The sequence below is a fragment of the Lathyrus oleraceus genome, chromosome 7, assembly GCF_024323335.1.
Source record: "Lathyrus oleraceus cultivar Zhongwan6 chromosome 7, CAAS_Psat_ZW6_1.0, whole genome shotgun sequence".
NCBI classification, from domain to species: Eukaryota; Viridiplantae; Streptophyta; class Magnoliopsida; order Fabales; family Fabaceae; genus Lathyrus; species Lathyrus oleraceus.
In genome coordinates this window covers 12760863-12774742 of record NC_066585.1, presented here as the reverse complement: position 1 = coordinate 12774742, position 13880 = coordinate 12760863, and positions in this window count along the sequence as shown.

Sequence of the window (13880 nt, the reverse complement as noted above, 5' to 3'; positions counted from 1 at the left end):
GCATTTTGTTTGATTTCTGAAGATTTATGAAAAAAATGAAATTGGTTAATACCATTAGATTCCTTGTGAAATTCTAAGCAATTTTGGTCTTTGCAACTTTGATTTCGTTAAGAATTGAGAGAGTTAGAGTTTTGAGAAGTTGTGAAAATGGTGGAAATGGTGGATTACGGGATGAATGAGGAAGATGAAGTTTGGAGCCATTTTTAAATGTTAAAAGTGACTTTAATATATATTTGAATTGATGTAACTTAATACATGAATTGACATTGCGCCCATTGGTAAAACACTGGTTTGTTAAGTCTCTTGCATGCATAAGGTATAGGGTTTGTTAAGTCCCTTAACATTTTTGACTCATTCTTTTTGCCATGTCATCATGAGAGTGTCTATTTTATGATGACACCAAAAAACCTCCAAATTTTTTATTTATTTCACCCCTATTGATTAGATGGAAAACATGTGCTTTAAGTGTTTTTTAAGGCTTCTAATTGATTCTTTTGACTTATGTCTTGTTTGTTCTTGATGTTGAAAGCTTGTATGATTAAAGCACACTCTTTTAAATGTTGATTGTTATCCTTAACATGTTTGAGCTTGATTATATTCATACAATGCATCAATTTATTCACCTTGAAAACATGTTTGAATGAATGGTTATGAGGTGATTAGGTTTTCCATTTAAGCTTGGTCTTATCATGAACTTTGTTTCAAGTTTAATGTTTATTTTATGAAGACTTATAATGTGATGCATGTTTGACCTAAATTGATTCATGTTGTGTTTACCATGTATCAATGAATACTTTTACCATGTCAAATATGATTTTGTCTTCACCATCAATGTGTTGTGTCTTGTGATGTTATGTGAAACTTCGTCATGTCTTGTTTATGTTTATCCCAATGCCTAAAAACCATGATTAATATTGTCATCCATACCTCACTCACCCTGTGATTGCCATTGTATTTAGCCATATTTTGTACCTTAATTTTAATGCATGTTCAACCTTGTTATTATTTATATCCAAGGTAAATGAATCATGACATTCTTGTCATTTTGCATGTGTGTGTTCATCTGCATTCTATACAACTTTGCTTCCCCTTAATCCAAAACTTCTATATACAATCTTAGGTTCCCCTAAATGTAAACCTTAGGATCTTATCTCTCTCTCTCTCTCCTTCTTATAACCACTTTCATAATAAACTTTGACTTAGGTCATTGTTTTCCCTTTTATTTCTTAATCAAATGCTTCAAAATACTTAAGCATATTCAAAGATATTTTCATAAGACCTAAAAACACAAACTTAATTCAAACCCTTTTGCCACTTTGGTTTTTCCATGTTTAAAACCTTTCCATAAAAGGATTAGACATGAGTCATCCCTAGTTGAGATTTAAATCTCCTACCCCATAACATTGTTGAGATTGATATTGATTTTTTTCCATTTGGAAGAGTTATGTGGCATACTTGTTGATTCTATATTCGAGTGAGAGTCCTTCTTTCAATTTGATGCAAAAATCTATCTTCCACATGTTTGTGGTGGTTTAAAAGTGAGTTTTCTCCTTAAGATGACAATTTGTCTCTTTCTCATAAAATCAACCCCAACAAATCCCTTCTTACTTTTGAACCCGAACTACGAGGTTTTGATCCTTCACGGGTACGTAGGCATAAGACTCAATGTGTTTCCAGATCATCAAACAATAAAAAGATGTTCTTTTTATCATCTCCCCAATCTAATAACAAACAATTTTAAACCAAACACTGATATTTAAAAGGTTCTTGTAGAGTACTACAAATGATTAGGGTGCTAATACCCTCCCTTTTCATAACACACCCTCGTACCTTAAAATCTCCCCCTTTTTTTATTAGCTTAAGTTTAATCTTCTAACTTTGCATATACATATTAGGTTATTTTTTAATCTTTTCCCCTTCCCTTGGATAAATTAAAGTTTGGTGGTGATATTTTGATTCATGAGTCAAGTCTAATCAATAGTTTGGTCTCCGATTCTTCACCGCGACATAAATGGCGACTTCACTAGGGAAAAAATATTAAGTGGGTGACTGTGATACCTAACTTGTTTATATGTTTATTATTATTATTATTATTATTATTATTATTATTATTATTATTATTATTATTATATTATTATTATTATTTGTTGCTATGTTTGCTTGGGTTTCATTATGGAGATCTATAAATGGTGAGGAAATCCTAACCTGGATTAGAGAATACAAATAAGATAGGATGGTGGTATAATCAAAGTTACATGTCTTGAGTAATCCTAAGCATGATTAACATATGATATAACCCAACTCAATGGAGACCCCTTTTATGGTAATATTTGTTGTTGCGAGTAAATTGTAGTGGCATTATTATCTTCGACCTGAGAGTTTAAGAAACTGAGGACCTTTAGAACCCTTCCAACCCCCTCTAAGCCTTTTTAGTATGTAATGCGGAGATTATCCAGGTGTAAGATCTGAGGTAATTGTTACCCGATGATACACTCAGACGAGTTTCTCTTGAGAGTATTATTGGTCTGCGAGCAATTCGTTAAACCAATAATATCTAAAAGTTGGATCTATGACTTTGGGGACCACTTTAGAACCTTATTCTACAGGTACAAAATAAACCCATTAGTTCATACATTGTGGGATGGTTAGACCCTTGGCTCCATGCTTAATGTCAAAACCCTAAACCCGTATTTGTGAAACATGCATTCATGCATCCATAAAACCCTTTTTGCATAAAAACTAAGAAACTCAATAATTTTATTTTGCAAATATTGATAGGTAAAATGGAACTTGGAAGGAGGAATACCAAGAAATACACTTTCAAAAGTCTTGACTTAATAAAGTTGAAGAAGCTTAGTTCTATGATAGTTAGTCCAGAGGATTTTAGAGCTCGGTATGGAAGACTTGTGGGTATCTTGAAGACTAAGGTTGAAGATGGAGTTCTCAACATCCTGGTACCGTTTTATGATCCACTCTACCATTGCTTCACATTTCCAGACTACCAGCTTATGCCTACTCTAGAAGAATACTCTTATTTGTTTGGTTTGCCAGTCTTTGAAAATTACCATTCAATGGTTTAGAGAAGACCTCTACACCAACAGCTATTGCAGAAGCACTTCACCTAGAAACGTCTGTTGTGAAGGCCAACTTCATTAAAAAAGGAGGGATTATAGGTCTAACCTCTAGATTCCTGATGGAGAAAGCCTTTATCTTTGCAGAAGCATATAGTAGAGATGCCTTTGAAGCCATTTTTTCTATACTCCTTTATGGAATTATGCTCTTCCCAAATATTAATAACTTTATGGATGTTAATATTGTACGAATATTCTTAATTGGTAACCTAATACCCACATTACTTGGAGATACCTACCATGTTATCCATCACAAGACTGAGAAAGGTGGTGGAACCATTCTTTGTTGTGCACCTCTCTTATATAAGTGGTTTATTTCTCACTTACCCAGATCCAGGCTCTTCAGGAAGAATCCACAGAAGCTCAGATGGTCTTAAAGGTTCATGTCCATTGATCAAAGGAATATACATTGGTATGACCCCTCCTATGATGTTGGAGTAATTATTGACAGTTGTGGTGAATTTCCTAATGTACCTCTCCTTGGTGTACATGGGGGAATTAACTACAACCCCATCCTTTCCAGATGCTAGTTAGGATATCTTATGGCAGATAAACCTGATAACCTTCTATTGTCAGGTTTCTTTTACCTCAACGAAGAAGAGAGCTCTGGTTTGAAGGATATAGTCATACATGCTTGGTGAAACATTCACAGGAAAGGAAAAGGCCGATTAAGAAGAAAGAATTGTGTTGCTTTTGAGCCCTACACCCAATGGGTTTATGCTAGAGCCAGTGAACTTAAGATGCTTTATGCTCTTGAGAAGCCCTCATTCTCTTATACTATAGCATTATCATCCACCATTCCTATTGAGAATAGGGAAGAGTTTCAAGAAATTTTGGCTAGGTTAAAATTGAAAAAAGACACTTGGGAAGGCAAGTACCGTGTCTTGAATGATAAGAAGATGAAGATGGAGCAACAGTTAAAGGAGAAGGATGATTTGATTGAGATTCTGGAATAACAAGCTGTGAAGAAACAGGAGGAACAAAAAGTTTTACTTCTCTCTAAAGTCCAACCATTTCATGAGTACTCCAGCATGCCTCCCATCTCAGGTGCTTGGAAAGGAATCATCGACAAGCTTATAATCGAGAATGCTCAACTAAAGAGGCAGAAGAGGAAGCATCAACCAACAACATAACCTTGTACAGATAAGATTCCTTAGGACTCATAGACTTAGCTGTTTTCCTCTTGTATTGTTTAGGATCGTTGAAATTGTATTTCATCCCTTGTAATCCCTCAATTGTTTAATAAAAAGAGGTTTTTGTTCAGCTTATACCAAAATTTGTCTCTATAATATTTTCAATAAATTATTGAGTTTCTTAAAAATTAAAACTCATCTTTTGCATTTGCATATCATGCATCATTCAAGCACAAGTTCTTGCATTTCAAGAAAATTACACGTCTCTTCTCCCTCCAATAGTCAAACTGAATCACCAGCACAATACTCGAGCCAGTCGCCGGAGAAGGATGAGTCAGCTTGAACAAGAAAATCAAGAGCTCAGGGAGGAAGTAATCGCCTTGAAAGATAGTTTGGAAAGGCGTACTGCTATGATGGAGACTTTGGTGGCTACTCAGAATCAGTCATCAAACAATTCTCAAGATCCATTGCAACGAACAACAATCTTTGAGAACGTCTCGACGCCCATTCCACTGGCGCCTGTCAATGATCAATAATATCACATGCCACCCAGTTCCCCTTGGGGAATTCTTCATGGTTATATGCCAACTAGATACCTCCCTCAAAACGCTGAAGCTCTAATAGTGACTATTGTGATGTCTGTACCTCCTTCTAGGGTGCATACGACTCCTTATAATGAAGAAAACATTTATCACGTTTCCCTAAGAAAAGTTATGGGAGTAGATTAAAGGTTAGAGGGATTTCAAGATTAGTTCTTAGAAATGTAAAGGGAAATCAACGCTCTTCGAGGTAAGGATCTTTTTGGCAAGATTGCTTCCGAACTCTGCTTGGCTCCCAATGTTCAAATTCTGCCTAAATTCAAAGTACCAGACTTCGAGAAATATAAAGGAAATTCATGTCCTCAAAGTCATTTGGTTATGTCTGCTAGGAAGATGTCCACTCAGATTGATAACCACCAGCTTCTGATCCACTACTTTCAAGACAGTTTAACTGGTGCCGCTCTTAAGTGGTACATGGGCTTGGACAGTGTAAAGATTTGTACTTTCAATGACCTTGGTGAAGCTTTTGTTAGTCAATACAAATATAATATAGATATGGCTCCTGACAGAGATCAACTTCGGGCCATGTCTTAGAGGGACAAAGAGAGTTTCAAAGAATATGCTCAAAGGTGGTGTGAAATTGCTGCATAGATTTTCCCTCCACTTGAAGAGAAAGATATGACTAAAATATTTTTGAAAACTCTGAGTTCATTCTACTATGACCACATGATCGCTAGTGCATCCAGTGATTTCACTGAGATGGTAAACATGGGCATGCGACTTGAGGACGTAGTCCGAGAGGGACATTTGACTAAGGAAGTCAACGCTTCTAGTCATGTTAAGAAATTCGCCAATAATTTCTCCAAGAATAAATAATTGGATGTTAGTGTCGTTTCATATGGCAGACAAAGAAGAAAGTATCAACATGTTGCAGCTGTTTCACCAATCATTAGTCCACCAATGGTAGCGTCAATTTATCAGCCATAGTTCTTGCATCAACATCAACAACAGTATCCTCAACAATATCAACAACAACCATCAAATCGACAACATCAACAACCTCCACAGCATACTCGCTCTCAATTCAACAATCAAAATCGTATTCAAAAAAGGCCACAGTTTGATCTTATCCCAATGTTGTATGCAGAATTATTTCCTGCACTACTAGCTAAAAATCATGTCTAGACAAGGTCTCCACCACCTGTGGCAAAGGATCTTCCCTATCGGTACAAGGCATATCAATTTTGTGCTTGCCATCAAGGGGCACCAGGACATAGCATTGAAAACTGTTTTGGTCTAAAGTCATATGTTCAGAGGCTCATCAAGAGTGGTATCCTTTCATTTAAGGACATAATGTTAGACTATGGCACGAATCTAGAAGGGGGGGTTGAATAGATCCCAATTAAAATTTGAGTCGGCGCTACCAATTAAAAATTGGTTTTGAAAAATTGTTTTAAGTGCGGAAGCGGCCGAGGAAAATATAGTCTAAAATGAACTGTTATTGGAAAACCGGATATGCGTCAAGCCTATGGATTAGTGATAATGTGGAATAGGAATCACTACACTCTTCACACTATCAATGATTTGTTTCACTTACTAGGATTCCTAGTTCCAATGATTCAAAGGGCAAACCAAACTAGATACACAACTAAGATAATTTTGGTTTAGGCAAATTATCAAACACTTGGTGTGCAAAAACACTCCAAGTGATATTTATGTTGAGTAAGAGATTTCAATTAGTCTAGTACAATATTTAATTGTACTTTGAATTCAAAAGCAGAGTTTTAACTTCTTACTCAATTAATATCAAGGTTTGATAAAAGTGCTTACACTAAAATCACTTAATTTTTAAGCTAAAAACAAATTTGTTGAAAAATAAAGAAGGCAAAGATTTGATGAGGCAGTTCCCCCGCCGTCCTCGCTTCGGGGTACGTCTGCCCTCAATTCTAAAACTAGAACTGAGATGATTTAATAGATATCACCTGTTGAATTTAACCGTTTATACAAGGATTGCAAAGCAAATATACAACAGAATCCTCAAGACGTTGAATGTTGCTTCCATTCCTTGTTCCTTGATTCAAGATGAATCAAGCCCTTCGATTGTTGTTGATAGACCTCCGATTCCAACCCCTTTGTTGAATAACCCTCAGTTCTTCAAACCCTCGGCCCGACTGATCTCAACTACAACAAATCGAACCCGAAATCTTCCCTTCAATATCACTGAATCCGCTACTAGATTGACGAAGACTTCCTCTTCTCAATCACCTTCGCTCAGCTGAAAATTGATGAAGAAATCGTCCAAAAACCCCCAAACACAAACCAGTCTTGGAGGACAAAACCCTAACGGTTTTATTCAAGAAAAAACCTGTCACAAGCTTCAACCCGAACCGAATTCCCCAATCTCGGCTTCAAACCTTATCACCTTTAACCAATCACAAAGCACTTTAAAAATGGTTGTGTGTAGTTGATGTGTTGTGAGATGTTGAAGATGAAGATGATGAATCTTGGACACCTATTTCACTTTTTCTTGTTTCTTTGAACACTTGAATCAATTTGACAAATGTTAGTTGATACAAGTAACTAAACTTCTATATATAGTAACCAACTTACCAACCAAACTTAACAGGTTTTCAAACAGAGTGGGAAATACTCAAAAACTGAATTTGCGCACGAGCGGTCGACCATAGCAGGTCTATGCGTCGATGCATGGCTTGCAATTTTGGACAGACTGAAGAATACTTTAGTATGCGTCGACCATAGGTCGGCGTGCGCTGACCCGTGGGAAAATGAAGGCTTCATGCACCGACCCTGTGGTCGACTCAAGTCTCCATGCGCTGACCCGTGACCAACTGCACTATGTTATGCGCTGACCTATGGTCGACTCAAGCCTCCATGTGCTGACCAGTGACCAACTGCACTATGCTATGCGCTGACCCGTGGTTCATGCGCTGACCCTTGCGGTCGACTCAAACCCTGCAAATCTGCACAAATTCATATTTTTGTGGTTTTCATGCATTTTGTCATGATCACATTTTATCCACATATGTTGTACGAAATATAGCAGTTTTAGATGAGCATAGAAAAGGATATGATAGGTGATATGTTGCATTTGTTTTGTAGAAGTGGAATCGACAATGCCGATTCATCCATGGTGGTCATTTGTCATCATCGAAACTATGATTGTATGTTGTATGACAATTTACCCTTACACATAAACCCTAATGTTCAAGTTAATCCTCTATTGCAACATGGTTTAGCCTCAGTTAACATGGTATATGGTTGCTCAGACAGTTTTCGGATCTATGATGTATGGTTTTTGGGCGAGAACTTAGTAAAGAAACATGCCAGATATAGCAAGAGTGGTTTTATGCCTCCACATAACTACACCTCTTGCAGGGTTTGTTCTAGGAACTCTCAAGAATGCCTAACTATTGTAACGGATCTCCAGGATCAAATGGACCAAGGTTACATTGTAGCCTACCAAGCCAGAGATTATAATCAGGTCAATAAGGTCAATAGTGACAACAAAGTGAATGTCATAGTTCCTCAATTCAACGACTCTGAGCCTATGCAGATTACTTATGACAGTCAGAAGACTTCTGTGACTCCTCTAGTCATTAACTTATCGAGCCTAGTTCCCTACCAATCTGATAAAGTCGTGCCTTACAAGTACAATGCTACAATGACTGATAATGGAAATGATGTTCCTCTATGATCGGGAAAATAGCAAGTGTACTATTTTTGCCGATGTAGTAATAAGAGGGATGTTTCCCAAAGATCGATCTTGAGGACTGCGCAACAATATAATGGTAAACAATCACTCAATTGAACAAAAGTACTAGTTATGGTTTTGGATAATTCACTGTACGAAAAAAATATAACAAATAAATATTTTCACAAGTTAATATGACATGCCAAGGAAGGTGTATAAAAATCTCCTGTAATGACCCTTGAGTGTATATCTCCTTAATATTGAACATTGTTCCAATTACCGGATCTTAAGATTATTTCCCCCTACGACCTCGGAGGCAAACCTTTGGTATTCAATCTAACCTCTAAGTCCTTAGGTGATTATGATGAAACCAAGAATAATCCGATAACCATAGGGTATCCCTAGTCCTAGGTGATATCTACTATGGTTTCACTGTATAAAAACCTTAATAATTGCAGTCCTGCTAACCATTAACCATACGTCAATCTTAATTTTTGCCATAAAGAAAGCATTACGCGAATCATATAGTGAAATTGATAACAAATAACATATATTAAGAAAAATCTAACATCAGAGTCATTACATGATCAATTCAGGGACACCCCTTGGCATTGAGGGGTTTAGCCTATCATATTATTCAAATCAGATACAAGATAAAATTGAGACATTACAAAAAGTTTGGAATTCCACTGATCTTCAATCACGTCCGCTCTTTAAGGATCTCAGTTCTTCTTTGGTTTCCACTGCTTCAATCTTGATCGTCTCTAATTTTTGATCGTGTAAAAAGTCCCTCCATATTCAAATCTTCTGTAAATAGTTCCTGATGACAATTTTTCCCTAGTAAAAGTCCAAAATTCCCTCCGGGATAAGTTGTGCCAAAAACAACATAAAACTGGAAAATCAAGTGCCCAAGCCAACACTGGTCGTGTCAGGCAACACGCCAGGCCGTGTTGGGCTTTTGGAGCACAAGGCCTTGACACGCCTGTTTAGGGAGGCTGACACGGACACCCGTGCCAGCTCCCTGTTTTCCTCTTCCATGACACTTCTCTTGACACGACCCATGTTGGGCAACACAGGTGGCCATGTCAGGGCTACTGTAGGTCCAATTTTCTTCTTCTGACGGGCCGGGGACGTCCGATTTGCTTGTCTATCCCTCCGGTACACTTGTTTACACCAGAAACCAAAAGAACTACCACAAAGGGACATAAAATGGAGTATGATGATGCATATAACATGTAATCAACAAATGGAAACAACAATATCAAACATCTAAATTACTAAACAAAATAATAAAATAAGTGGACTAATATGTTACCAACTTCTTACAAAGGTGTCGAATGAGTGTCAGAAAACAAGTAGAATTGGAGACTGATCACTCTACCATTCATTATTAACGTTGCTGATGTAAGGAGGGTCACAGGGAGTGGGCGTATAATTGCAAAAAGGACTAAGGATGTCACGGCAGGAAAGCAGGCTCATATTGAGATCCCTTTTGAACTGGTTGGCCAATCCGACAACATGAATCTGAAAAGTGATGACGATGAGATGTTGAAGATCATCATGAAAAGTGAATACAATATGGTGGAACAATTACTGCATACACCTTCCAAGATATATGTGTTATCTTTGTTGATGAACTCCGAGGCTCACCGTGAAACTTTGCAGAAAGTCTCAGAACCAGCCTATGTAGACCATGATGTGACAGTCAGACATTTTGATGGTATCATCGCTAATATCACGGCTTGCAATAACTTGAGTTTCAATAATGAAGAGCTCCCCGAAGAAGGAAGAAATCATAACATGGCACTAAATATCTCAATCAACTATATGAATGACTCTTTGTCAAAGGTGTTAGTGGATACAGGCTCGTCTCTCAATGTCATGCCGAAGTCGACACTTTCCAGACTTTTTTTTCAAGGCGCTCATATGAAGAGTAGAGGGATTGTTGTCAAAGCTTTTGATGGTTCCAGAAAAATAGTCATTGAATAAGTCGACATTCCTATGACCATTAAACCTCATACTTTCCAGATAATATTCTAGGTGATGGACATAGAAGATGTGTATAGTTATTTATTGGGTCGTCCTTGGATCCATGAAGTTGGGGAAGTCACTTCCACTCTGCATCAGAAGCTTAAATTTATGAAGAACAGGAAGCTAGTGACAGTTTGTGGGGAGCAAATACTGGTTGTGAGTCACTTATCATCTCTCTCTTATCTTGAACCTGAAGAAGTTGTTGGAACTCGATTCCAAGCCCTTTCTTTGATTGACAAAGATGTCAAATAAGGAGTACTCATCTCTTCATTCAAGGATGCACAACAGCTAGTAAATGATGGTATAACCGATGGTTGGGGAACAATTTTGGATCTCCCATAAAACAAACACCAATAGGGTTTAGGATTTTCTCCTACTTCCAAGAAGATTGCAGAAGGAAGTAGATATGTTCGTTCAATCAAAGAAACTTTCCATAGTGGATGGTTCATCAATCCCATTTTGTCAGAAGTTAGTGCCATCACTGAGGATGATGATTCAACATGGGAACCCTACTGCGACGATCCTAAATATGATCTTGAGGAAGAAAATGCATATGTGCCTTTCTACTTTGCTCATCATAGAGAACTTGAATATATCCTGGGGTCAGAAGAGGAAGCAGTTGAAGCCAATGCCATTATGGAATACAATCCTAAAGATGTTCTGGCCAACTTCATAGCTCGCAAAGTGATTCGCCAAAAGTGGACTCTGTTGATGTTCCTGTTGTTGTTCACATTTCAAAGTAATATTTTGTTGTTTGTTTTCTTTTCAAAAAAATCCTTTCGTTACGCGTAAGGCCAAAGTGACAATGTTTGGGCTTGTGTTTCAAGAATTAAATAAATGAAAATGTTATTTTGTTTCCATATTGTTGTTTTTATTATTTTGCTATTTTTTTTTTTGGAAAATGGTAATCTAAAATAAACAAATAAACCCTTCCAGATAGTTGCACATAACTTCACACTTTTATTTGTTTCTAAAACAAGCATAAAATCACATGTGCAAATTAATTCATGACATATCCATTAAAACTCGTAACTGTTGTTCACATTTAAAACTCGGGGGTATTTCTTTTGGACACTATTTTTGTTGAGGTTCATTGGCTCATATATTTTATTTTATCGCTCTTTTGAGCATGCTTTTTGCCAACCATAATACTTCTAGATAAGTGTTTCATGATCTTTTTTTTTTCTTTTTTTTTCTTTTCTTTGAATTTTCTCATCTTCTTTTGCACTTATCTAAGGTTCGTCGGTGTCCCCAAATTTTGATGAAACACCAAACTTAGGCTTTTCCGCAGCTTTGGGGTAAAGAACACTTATCTAAGCAGGGTGTGGTAGTGTATGGACTTATAGCTATATACAATGGTTAAATAACAAACAAAAGGAAATATGACTCAAATTTGGGGAACAAAGGGTAATAATGGCGGGTTGGCTCGAAAGGCTCATGGTTAAAATACAAAAATAATGCCTTAGTGTGTACAGTGTGTTATGATATTCCAGTATTTCTAATGCAAACCCAGAGAGACAAAGACATACCTGAACATCTCTCATGATGACAAGTGCTTGGCTTTTTGTAGTCCTCGCCATGTTTTGTCTAGCTTGCAGGCTTCCAAGATATCTCTCAATATGATATAGCTTCGTCTTCTCTTCGGTTACAGAGTATCCCTATGAAATCCAGTGACAGAGAGTCGCGTCTGATTTTTCGGGTCAGTAGCATCAACCTTCGGGGGTTTCTAGAAGAGCAAGTAGAGAGGTGTGTCTTCCATCCAATCACTTCAAGCTTCATCATTCATCTGGCACAAATGTCCTTTTATCTGTAACACATAGAGTACCACACAACTAATTAAAACAAAAAATATTAAGAACAAAACAAACAACAAAAACAACAAATAATTACCCCCCACTTGAACTAAACATTATCTGTAATGTTTAATCCAAGATAGAGAGGGACTCACACCGGTTCACTGTGGTGGGGAAATTGCAACATCAGTCGTTGCATCATCGCGTGCATCTTGTCCATCAGAGCCCCTTGACGGGCTTGCTTTACACCTTGGTGTGCTTTCTCCGCTCAGAGATCACCAATTTCTGTTTGCATCCACGATCATTGGTCCGTCGTCACATATGACGAACCAGCACTTGGGTGCATGGAGTCCTTTGGTGGAACAGCAAATTGCTCCTGATCCTGCATCTCTTCCTGTACTTCTTCCTCCGGTGGGTCACCTATAGAAAATGTTTCAGCATTGTGCTCGTCCATATCATCTTGGACGACACTTTTATATAGCCAATTTGTCGTGTTTGAAATGTTAATTCGTGTAGGGTCAGGAAGAGCCATAATAAATTGGCTCGAACTCATTAAGGCATAATAATCAGAAACTTGTGAAAGCATACCTTACTGGACCAATATGTTCATGTCCAGTTTGCTCTTACCTGCTACCGGTGTCTCATTAAGTGCAGTAGGGTCATATCCGAAATGGTGGGCAATCTGAGCGATGATGCCCCCTATGGAGATTCCCCTTGGGCTGCTCTCCCCACGCGACCCAGATAACCTGCAGCAAATGCTGCAATGCTCACAGCTACCCGGTTTTCCAGGGCAAACAAAAAGAACAGTTCCCTCTGGGTGGCTACACTTGTACTGTCTGTCTCCCCTGCCCAAAAGTGTGAAAGCCAGCACCTTCTAGGCATACCTGAAACAAGGATTTTGAATACCCGATGCCTTTTCCCCTTTAGCCACATAGTCGAATCGTCCCGTAATGGCCAACCAGAAAGTCTTAGCATCAAAGTTGTCTGGTACGGCTCTGGGGACATAAAGGGGTAGGCGAAGAATTTCACTCAGTTGTTCCACTGTCAACTCGTGGTCGACATTGTATAACCTGAAAGACATTGTTCCTCCAAAGTACATCGTTGTACCCATCCAACCTTTTTTCAGCTTGAACTCAATTATGCTCAAGAATTCTAAGGTGATGCACTCATAGGTTGGTGCTTCACAATGCACAAACTCAAGCATTCCTAGAACATGGAACATCCTATCCAATTCTTCAAACAAACCTAATTGAAATAAAGTATTTGAGCAAAGGTACCTTGTCGGAGTGATTTTTCGTATGACGTGAGATGCGTACCTCCGTTCATGCTTCGGGTTGTCAAAGATGATATCATGTGAATTCGGATGACGGATTGTCCGTTTCCGTGGACGCGATGATTCCGCATCTGCTTGCTTCCCTTTGGAGATTCTTTTTGGCGACATTTTTGCTTCCTGCAACATAATTTATCACCCAAAAAAAAGTATGGAAAACGGAAAAAGATTATCGGAGCTTTGTAGAGGATGGTGAGTAGAGCAACTTTTG